Source organism: Parus major, chromosome 1A (assembly GCF_001522545.3).
Source record: "Parus major isolate Abel chromosome 1A, Parus_major1.1, whole genome shotgun sequence".
Lineage (NCBI taxonomy): Eukaryota > Metazoa > Chordata > Aves > Passeriformes > Paridae > Parus > Parus major.
Window position 1 is genome coordinate 57953331 of NC_031773.1, and position 11457 is coordinate 57964787.

At 43.9% G+C, this 11457-nt stretch overlaps 1 long non-coding RNA gene across 1 annotated transcript in view; it reads left to right on the plus strand.

Annotated features, from left to right (window-relative positions):
- Positions 1-700: 700 nt before the first annotated feature.
- LOC107205140 overlaps positions 701-11457 on the plus strand; it is a 68086-nt gene continuing 57329 nt past the window's right edge. Inside the window, exon 1 of the long non-coding RNA XR_001521860.2 lies at positions 701-884. This is a non-coding gene — a long non-coding RNA (uncharacterized LOC107205140). The remainder of the gene's footprint in view (positions 885-11457) is intronic.

Here is an 11457-nt window from a genome sequence, read left to right on the forward strand (position 1 = left end):
TATTTTTTTTTCCTCTGCTTCTTAATAAAAGACTGGGCAAGGATGTGAATAGCACAGGATCTTCTGTGTATCACCCATATATTTTCAAGGAGTATTTTAATTATACAGGTAGTTTTCAACTCTAAATAACTATATGGTGGCAGCTTTATGATTAACAGCCATATCAGACAACATAAACACTGAGCAGGTGAAATATACCCTGTAATAAAACTATTCTCACCTTTAGAGGGTGATTTTATGCAGGCTCAATAATTAACAGCATTAACTAATGGATTCTGTGTGATTGGTTAATACTTGTTTAATTAATTGCTCCTTTCTGTTTTGTGCAAAGTTTCTTCTTTAACCTTTCTCATCCCCTTTATATTTCTCATGGTTTCTCGTAGTATAAACTTATTCAGAGCAGTAATTAGAAAACTGTGCAAATAGCGCATGACTCCAATCAGATTTCTTTATTAGGTGAGATGGGAAAGGAGTAAAGAAAAAAGGTACAAAGATGGTCATGTACCTGGGATTGATGTTTTATGCTGGAAGATTCGATAAATTAATCACATTTAGCCCAAAGAATTTCCAGGCTGACATTACTGCCTTATCTGGCAGGGGTGCCGCGTCCTCTGCAGCCGCCGCGCTCCTCTCCTGGGGGGCAGGGTGATAAAGCTGCGTTCGTTTACTCGGACAAGGAACAGGGAACAGGTGCCTCCCACGCGCCAGGAAGTCAATGGAAAGTGACATTTTTTTTTTACCCTGGCATGCAGAACAGTACAGAAACGCCATAATTCTTTTCCTGGGTTTAAGTGTTTTATTTTGGTTTTTGTTTTTTTTTTTTTTTTTTTTTTGCTTTTGGACCAGATTTTTGAAAGAGCAAGCACAGTTCTGATAAATTACAGGTATGAACCACTGATACCTATTTCATCATTAATAATATGATAGAATCTGAAGATGACAATCCCCCTCCCCCCCTTTTTTCCTTTTCTCCTCACTGCCTATGAATCAGCTTCCTTTTCTGCTTAAAATGGCTTTGCTGTTAACCTCTTGCATTCCTTACCTGCTGGAATGTTTGTATCAGTCCTTAGTTCAAGAATGGTTTCAACATTAAATGCACAATGTTTTTTTTTTTCTTTTCAGACTGTTGAGAGATATCAATAAAAGACTTTCTGTCCCCAAACCTTCAGCTGATCTCCAATTTTTATAGCACCTTACTGTGACATAGCTTCCTTCTTTCCTTCCTTCAAAAGAAATGCTCAGACTTTTCTCTGTGGTCTCTCAGGTGGTTCTGCTCTTACTAAAACAAATGTGGAGCTTCAATTCCATTTTATTTGCTTTCTGTCTACACTGAGGCAAAGATTTTACATTTCATATACATGTGTAGCACACCCAGGTCTATACAAACAGGGAATAGAAAAGGAAGATGTTAAGAGGAAATTACTCCTTTTTGGGGGGATTTGGGAAGGGCATATTTTAGTTGTCTTTACAGTGCTGTGAACTGCTAAATAATCACAGGATTTACTCCCAGGAGAGCAGCTGTATTTGAAAGGTAAGTGCAATGATTCTGTTAATCTGCAGTGAGAGAATTATCCTGACACAGGGTCCCACACTGAATAGTTTGCTGAAACATATGAGGCATATATTGTCTGCCAAAGAGTGAGATATTTTATATGGAGCTTCATCAGGGTGGGATTTTGGTTTAGAAGCCATGTGAATGACTGTGGGATGGGGATAAGCTGGACCTCTCATTGTGTGCAGATGTGAACACATACAAATTCTGAAAACAGGTGGATTTTTAAAGGGAAGAACATCTTCTCTTGTTACCTCCATGAAAGCATCGAAAATTGTCCATGAAGACTCCATATAAGGATCTCAACCAGTATTTTGGATGTCCCCTTTGCATTCCAGGGACAATGAAATACTCTCTGTATCTGCTGATTTTTGTCTTCTTAACATGATCAGACAAACAAACAAACAGAATAAACTTTTACTGCCTGACAAAGAGACAAACACATAAAACCCTCAGAAGAATAGTATCATTAAAAAAATGTGTAAATAAATTCTCTCTACTGGGATAAACTATTTTACTTGTAATTTCCTTCTCCAAAACTGATTAATTAAAAGCTATTCCCATGGATAAACAGTCAGGATATTTTACTACTTGGCTGCATGTTGATTACACCTACCTCGGAAAACTAATTGCTTTTAAAATATTAATCACCTAAAATACTACATTGCATATAATATTAATGACCACCTGAATACAGTGCTATAATTTGCTTCTTTTTTCTTTCCTTCTCTTTGGGGAATGCAGCATTTTAGTCCTATAATGGAGTATTCCAGCACCAGTATGCTCCAAAAGTATGCATTTTATGGTGGTCAAATTGAAGCATTTTGAAAGGTGTTGCCCCTTTTCACAGTGGCACTTACAGCCAGAGCCTTCAGTCACTGGCCAGGTGCCACATGGCTTTTGAATAAATGGCTTTATTGAGAATTTAGATAGTGTGGGCAGTGAGAAAACCCTGTCACCCATGAGCTCCTCAGTATCCCTGGCTTTCCCAAATCCTTCATCTCAGCACTGTTGCCTGTGGTGAGGCTTTGCTGAGCGTTTGAGTGAGTGATGGGCAAACAGGAGCTCAGGGACTTCCCTCTGTGCAGGGGGGTGACAAACATCTTTGTTCCAAACTCAGTCCTCAGCTATTTCAGATCTCAGCTCCCAGCATTTACACACAGTCAAGTTTTGGCTGACTGAGGTGTCTTGCTAGGCATGGTCAAAGTCATGTCTGCTTTGTCTGAGCTCCATCCATAGTCTGAGGAGTTCTTGTTTGGTCTGGGCAAAGCTCCTGATGTGGGTGAGAAGGTCATTTGGACAGTGACAGGAAGGCTGGTGAAGTGATCACTTCCCTCCTGGTGAAGTAGAAAGAAATTCTCACAGGTCTTTGTGAAATCCACTGCTGCTGCCCCTGGAGAGCTCCCAAAGCTCCTCCATCACTCCACAGGGCAGAACACTTCAGCAGCAGCTGGGCAATGGTGAGCAGTTTCTCAAGGGATGTATCTCCCCAGGGGTGTCCCAGGAAATGTCCTCCCCTCTCTGCAGCTCTTCTACCTGATCTCAGCAGCATTTGGCTTTTTACTCTCAGCTAAGAAACCCTCTTGCTCCGCTGCTGTTTTCCCTGAGTCTGGAGCTGGAGTTCACAGGCAGACACAACTCCCTATGCATGACCTTATGCTGCCTGCCAGATGTTTTACTGCATGTAAATATACACAGGCCCAAGGGAAACATTGCTCTTATAAAGAGTTGGGTTGGGAGTCATCTAGTCCAGTCCACTGCCCACAGCAGGGCCACCTCCCAGGATGGTTTGGGTTGCTCAGGGCTTTGTGCAGCCAAAATATCCAAGGATGAGGACCCCAATCTCTCTGGGTAATGTCTCAGTGCTGCACCAGCGTCACATGGAAGAACCTTGTAAAGAACCTTTGTCAAGAAAGGTTAAGAACTTAACTTCTGTTTCTTTGTTAAGAATCCTTGTGCTTGGTCACAGTTTGCCTGTAATTCTTGTCCATCCTCATGAAGTCTCCTGACTACCTGAAAAGCAGAAGGAAGCAGTGGTGGGTGCTTGCTGGCCATTGGCATTATTCCATAGACAGCTCAGGGTGTAGCATGCAGGATCTGTAGTGTGGCTTTTATTGGTAAATGAAACTAAACTGCCTTAGTAACTAAAAAAAAATCACTAACACATGTCCCACATTGTTCTTCATTGAAACCTCTGGATCTCCTTCACTGTCTCCTCCCTTGGCTCCATTCTTGGTCCTTCATCTCTTGTGGTGCAAATTTGTACCCCAAACAAAACTCTGTTGTGCTGTTATCTCATTTCTCTGTGAGCTGAAACTCTCACCTGGGCTGTCACCTCATCTTGACATTGCAATAACCTCTTGGAGCAGGTTCCTGGAGTGATGCTGGTAGCTCCTCATCCTGTCCTTCAGCTCTTCCCGAGGTACTGTCTGCTGGCTGGGCTGGGAGCCCTTTTGACTGAGTGGGTTCTCATGCCCAGACATGAACTGTTTCTTTTATGGGTTTCAAATTTTTATTTATACAGCTCATTCATGCCAATCACCATCCTCAGAAAAGAAGCTTCCCACAGGTCAGGAAAGCACCATTTCTGTTTTACAAATATCCGAGGCTCTGTGCTGTAGAGCAGTGTCTCACATGAGCTGCACATGGTGGAGTGGCACTGCCTTTCCAGTGTCACAGCAGTTCCTGGACAGAAACACCTCCCTCATCAGAGAGGAAGGTTCATTTTACAGATGGTTTACACACTTGTGTTCTAGCACCACCTTCTCTTGTGCTCCTATCTACAAATGTTGCACTGGAAAGAAGGGAGGAGAACTGATTTCTCTGTCTATGAATAGATGGACTATTAGAAACTGTTGGCACCTGAATGGGCTTGTTATCTTCAGATAACAAAGGAATTGCTCCATCCTGGAGAAGGTCAGGTTATGCAGCTTCTCTGGGAATTGAGGGACAAGCATTCCTTTAGAAGGAGGGCTAAGAAGCCATTTGCAAAGAAAGCTTGGGAGGGTAAAAAATCAAGAAGGGAACAGACCTCTGCAGAAGAGAACCCTTTTTAATGTCAAGTACCAGTGAAGGGGAGCTACAGAAGAAAGGCTTCAATCTGATGTGGCAACACCCTTTCCAGAAGTCAAAAAGGTCCTCCTAAGGGGATTTGGAAAGGGCTGACAAAGGACAGTGAAGAACCAGAAGCAGGGAAGTGTACTGGGCTCTGCTGTTGCATTATTTGGCGCTATAGATTTTCTTGCACATCTCAAGTAAAGCGTGATTATTTTTACAAACATTACACAATCACTTTGCTATGTATTTTAATAGTTATTTATCCCTGAGGTGGTAAATTATAATGTAGAGGGCCTGCAAGGGTAGGATGCAAACAGAAATACAAGTTGGAACTCCTGGAGAGCTGGGAAAGCCAATACTAATCTCTGTTACTGGCTGTGGGGTTTCAGGAAGGAGGACTCAAGGGAGGAGCTATGTCCTGAGAACACAGTTAGAAAACTCTTGGTCCTGGGATCTGTTTGGTTTCAAGCAGCATAAAAAACATCTGCTATGTCCCACACACAACCCTGTTATGAATAATCAAAATATTATATGTAGGGTTTTGAGAGGACTCTGTTTGGTGGACAGAGGTTTAGGTTTTTTTTTTAGTTTTGTCCTTTTTTCCTGTGAAAGTCAGAGACAGATTGAAGTCTGCTGACTCTTGCACTTATAAGACGGTTGAAAACTGGCTTGGAATTTCCAAATCCTGCTGGGAGTCAGCATATGTCCAGAAGAGCATCAGATACCCAAAGAAAGTTAGAAGCAGAGGTAATTTGGTTTATCTTCTGAGCTGAATTGTAATTATAATGTTTGCTGACAACTTTCTGATGCCTACTGTAACTGTAGCTTTTTTTTTCCCCCTCACACTACAGAAACAGCATATTCTTGTCATGCAGCTGTTGCTTACTGTGTCTTCCTTCTGCTTTGGGTGGATTTTCCCATGTTCATATCTGTAGCTTTTGAGTCCTTCTGTCAGTGAACAGCTGCAGGCTGATACTAGATAGAGCTGGATTTTTTTTTTGTGTTCACACACAAGCAGGCTTGTGAACAAAAGATTTTAAAGGAAGCTGATAAATGAACAAGGTCTTTCGGACGATGCAATGTTGCTAACGGTGCGGACAATGGAAATCCTTGTACTTGTCCTCACTGAAAGCCAAGGAAGACATAACTCAAGCTGTTTTATCTGTGAGTCTCCAAGCTTTTCCCTACAGGCTCCAGAGAGGATGTTCCCTAATGGACTCATCTTTCATGTGACAGAAAAGGAAGTGCTGTGTCCCAACCTAATGCTTGCCTTTCTATTTGCCATTTGACTTGGACATGGCCCTCTGAGGGGAGCCCCTGTTTTTAGAGCTTCAGGGAGGATCAGGCCTTTCCTGGGAGTTCCAGATGGGGCACGTGCAAATCCCAGAGCTTCCCTGTGCCTCCAAGGGAAGCAGATACACTTCTCTGGATGGATGTCCATCTCAGCCCTGCTCTGAGGCTGGACTCTGTGCACTTTGCCAGCTGTTCAGCTGCTGGGCCCAGCCAGGCACAGTGGCTGCCATTGTGCCCCGAGGGGATGGGAACGGGAGCGTGTGTGGGGAAGTTGAATGTACATTTGTCCTGTTCTTGAAGCTTTCTCACGTTTCCTTTGGGTTCTGCCTGAGGACCCTGGGGCAGCAGTTTTATTTGTTTGTTTTTCCTCTGTCTTTAGCTTCTTTTTCGTTCTTGAAGTAATTGTTCCACTTATATGAAAAAAAGACATTAGCAAATCACCAGCAACTGATCCATTTGGCTGCCACCATCCAGTGCCCACTCTTGCACACAGTGGGACAAGAACAGAGACAGATCCCAGTCCAATGGGAAGGCACACTACAGGGAATTCTCTGGCCAGCTCACCCCAAGCAAAGTACAGGTGGGTTTTTTGAGGAGGAAAAGGAGAGGCCAGGGTGTTCAACAATGGCTTTGGCACAGAGCAGGCCACCCTTTGCCCCCCCCTGCCAAGGGGCTTTGCCAGCAGGGACATTTGTGTGTGGAGTGTGGGCTCAGGATGGGGGAGGCAAATACAGACAGATGGACAAGGGAGGATAGAAGGGCTATGGCCAGCTCTGCTCAGCCTCCCTGTGTCACAGCTGCTTGGGACACTGCCAGGGGTGGGCTGTGGGGTGAACTTGGGGAGAGGCAGGGAAAGCACCAATCCCAGGCCTGACACTGCAACATGAAAAGAAAGCAATAAAATAAATTTGAGAATAGTTGGAGACAAAATACAGGGTTAGGTGTATCCTTAATCTGAATTGGCTCAGCTGTGTCCATTTGTTCTCCCACTTTGCTTCATCTGTCCCTTGTCTTAGGTGCAGCATTCCAAGGTTAAAAGTTTGTGCCACTGATTTGTGTTTGGGCACAGTCAGACACCTGAGGAAACACTGTCCATGTGCCAGCAATGAGACCCAGGCTCACCTCTATTTCTCTTAGGGCATCCCCAGTGTTGCACACCTGTGGTGAAATATGTGAAGGCTTCCATAGCACTGTCCCTCCTACAGGGAGAAGGGCAGAGTGAAAGCATGACATGATTTTCAACAGCTTCAGACAGCGTGGCCTGCCCTGGGTAAATGTCAGCCTGCCCAGACACATTGCTCTGTTGGGGCAGGCCTGTGGGCACTACGGCCTTGGGGAGAAGAGTCAGGCTTGTGGAAAGTTTATCCTGTGGTCAGCTGGTAAAAAATGCAATAGTCTGGATGAGTTAGCTCTCATATGAACTGCAACAAAGCAGTTCCAGCTGCTTTGAGTGCCAGCTTCTGCTCTGGAAAAGTTATTCCCTGTCTTCATCCCATCAGTGAGTTCAGCACCTGTAACTGAGTGGGTTGAGGAAAAGAAACATGAAGGGGATAAGTGGTATTAGGGACACAATTGGTATTGCTTTTGGTAGCGCTTTTGGCACTTTCCAACAAATATGCACTTTTCCCTGTACTAATCTTTGCACAGGAAGGTGCTGAGCCTCTTCACCATCCCACAAACCTTTCCATGTTGCTCTTGTCTCCCTCCGCTCCTCCAGAGACTTGGCAGTGGCGATGCCCCCAGTGTCCTGTGATTGCTGCTCAGCATGCTGGATTGTCCCAGCTCATCTCTTCCCTGGGCTCCCTGCCCTCCACTGCAGCCCCACCTGCTGCCCCTCATTGTCCTGCTGCCTGTGTGGCCAGGCTCACAATGGGAGCCTGGGCTGTGGTTTCCAGCCCCACAGGCACAGAGCTCTTCAGGCAGTGTGGATGAAGTGTCATCCTAAGAGCGGGTTCTCGTGCTGGGGACATGTTACTTACCTTACCTTATTGCAAATATGCTTCATCTGAAACTGAGAATGGAGGAAGGGGTTCCTTCGAAGCTTTTGGTTTTCTATTCCTACTAATTATGGCTTAATACTGTGGTGGAAGCAAGGATGGTGTGAGTGAGGGGAAGAAAGCATATGAGAATTCACACACAGAAGGAACCAGGGCCAGAGAAGAAAAGTGAGAGGAACAAGAGGAAGCTTTTTTGGAGTGAGAGAAGGGGGAGAGAGTAAAATGTGTCAGTTGTGTGAAAAGTGGAGACCTGCAGAGAAAAGCAGGGCTTAAACTGTGGATAGGATGCTGTGCCAGCAGGAGCTAAGCTCCAGCAGTGGGGACTGATGGAAAATGACAGCTGCAGTTTAAGTCAGGGAGGCTTCAGGGCCATCTCCTATCACATTTTGACAGGCTGCAGCATGGTACTGGCCCAGAGATACTGCACCATCTCAGCTGGCACAAGGGGGAATTAAGAAATCTGGCAGTAATCTGAGCAAACCCAGGAGCTGAGGTGAAGTAACACAGTATCACAGACAACCCAACTGCTATAAAGGGTTTTAGCTAAAGATTTAAAGAAAACAATGTGTCTTGGAGGGATTGCTCACACAGTGACTTAATATTTTGCACTGAGGAATTATTACTATCTATAAAAACTTATTAATGGGGACAGTACTTTGTAAACAATAGAAACAAAAATTTTGCTCTAAAAGCTAGCATGAGGTCAGAAGGCATCACCCTCATCCCTAAGGAAAGTCCTCTGCAAATCACAGACCACTGAGCAAAGGTACTGACCTCAAAGGAGTTCATCCACTATTTATTTCCAATAACCCATCAGAGCTCAGAAGATTTTTCAGCACTCCAGAAATCCTTCATGAAAAACCCCCTGATAAGGCATGGGAGAACTGTGTCTTGGGAAAGTGGATAGATCAAGGACTTTGCTGAGATGGTCAGCTGCTGCACTAACAGGGAGTTTTACCTCATTGTTGTTCCTTAAAAGTGGTTCTTTATCAACAACTTCCCAACTTTCCGGTTTGTTGGTTTTGTTTGTTTGTTTGTTTTGTTATGTTTCTTGTTTCGTGATGTTTTTTCAGTTTATTTTTTCCCACAAAGAACTGACCCAGCAGAAATATTCAGAGAAAGGTGATAATAAAGTTTTCACTGCCAAGCAGAGCTGGAGGGGAAGTTTCTGATGAGGTAGAAAGGGAAAGGCTGTTTGCAAGTCTCTTGGAGAGCAGTAGGAACAGTATGCAATGAGTATCAGAATATTCTGAGCTAGAAAGGACCCACAAGGATCATCTAAGTCCCACAAGATAGCATGGGAATTGTTGGCAAGAATAAAAAATGGGAATTTCTTGTACCATGCATGCAGACAGTCATATCAGTAATATCATATCAGTGTTTGTTATCACAAAGATAAAAGGGTGAATACAAGGAGAGAAGGACAGATCAGACAGTTTTCACTAGAAAATAGCAATCCTTTAAAATGTTAAGTTCTTTTGTAAGCTGGTTTCAGTTTCTCTGCAATTCTCTATAGGAAAACTCATCAAAAGACCCAGTCTAATTTTTTTAATAAAAGTGTCATTTTTCTCTTTGAAAAAAGTATTTCAGTGAGACTTTATTTTGAGTTTGTGTGACACATCTGTCAAAGAAAATCTGAGCAGAAACTAAGTGCTCAGGACTGTTCTGAAGAACTTTCCTGTTGCTGATGTAATTTTTGTCTGTGGAGAAGTGTGGAATTTTCTGCTTGAAGCCGAACTGAATTTGGGCCTCCAAAATACTTTTTTGTGAGTGGAATCCACACACAGTTGCTGGATATGTTCCCTTAAGAGCCCTTGGAGCATCCATGAGTCTGAAGTAGAACAAGTAAATCAACTTTTCCCATCGTGGGGGAAAGTTGTGGAGAGATGTGGGAAATAGATGGGCTCAGTCAAGGTGCTGAGCAATTTGATCTCAGTTCAGAACAGCTTTTAAGGGGCTTAGTTTCATTCTCAGTGACTCAGTAACAATTTACATGTCTGAAGTTAAGCACCTGCTCAAGGATTTTTCTGAATGGCACCCCTGGGAGGAGGTCTGCTTTTAACTCACCACTTCAGGACCATTGTCCTCCTCTGCTCTAGTCCAGATCCCCACCTGATTCTTCTTCCACCCCTTATTTTCTAGGTCCTGCCAGAAACTCACAAATACTTCTGCCTTTTTTATTTAAAATTATTTTTTAATTCTACTTATGTTTGTATTTATTCACAATTTATTATCAGCTGTAACTTACATTCATGCACAGATCATTTGTTATTAAATTGCATTCTTGAATGCAATTTAATAACACCAGAACTAACACTGATTATTTTCACACCTCGGGAATGAAACAAACAAAGCCTTTCCAATATGATTCATTGTTTTTTGTCATTTCCCTTTATTTCTATTCTTCCAGCCTGTTTGCTGCCCACATGTTAGTTGTTTTGGTTTGTTTTTTTCTTAAGCCAATTTGGACTACTTTCCCCACTGTTGATTTCTTAGGACAGAAGATCAAATATTTTGGTAAAATCCAAGCACATTTTAGCCTCTTGTATTCCCTTTACCCCCTAATTGCGTAATCCATCCACAAATTAATCAAATTTATCTGGAAAAAGCCAGTTTTCTGAACCTCTTGTTGCCTATTCCTCATGATTCACTTACCCTGAAGATATCTAAAGATGTACCACCCCCGTATTGCCACACCATTGTTACTTCCATGCTGTATTTTGGATAGAAGCTGGACTTATGGCATGAGGGGAGCCAGCCTATGTTATGCTAGGCTGTCCTGGGAAGAAGGAATGCTGCTGGGAAGGGTGTGTTCCATGATGCATAACCAGATGAAACAATTCCCTGCCAAATAAGCCATGACTGGGAGTCTTTCACTCTGTGTCATCCTTAGTCCCTGGTCCAAAGGGCACTTTGAAAAGAGTAGGCACCAACTCTTAAGCAGTCAGAGGAAAGCAAACAAAACCACAGATTTCTTGGACATTTGGGTGTTTCACTAATGGTCTGAAATAACCCAGCCATCAGTGTTGAATAGGCTGACAGTCTGCTGTTGAAACTCTTACACCTAAAAATACCTTGGAAAACGCTGAATATCTCATCCAAGGCCCCAGGGCAGCAGGGGAGGGGGATCCTGCTCCTCTGCCCGGCTCTGCTGAGCCCCCCCTGCAGGGCTGCATCCAGCCCTGGGCCCAGCACAGGAAGGACAGGGAGCTGCTGCAGCCAGGCCAGAGGAGGCCACAAAGTTGATAAAGGGACTGAAACATCTCCCCTATAGAAACAGGCTGAGAAAGTTCAGCCTGGAGAAGGAGACCTCATAGAAACCTTCTCGTATCTGAAGGGACCTCTTCATCAGGAACAGCAGTGACAGGAACTTTCACACTGACAGAGAGCAGGTTTAGATTGGATATTAGGAAGAAATTGTTTCCTGTGAGGGTGGTGAGGCCCTGGAATGGGTTTGCCCAGAGAAGCTGTGGCTGCCCCATCCCTGAAAGTATCCAAGGCAAGGTTGGATGGGGCTTGGAGCAACCTGAGATAGTGGCAGGTGTCCCTGCCCATGGC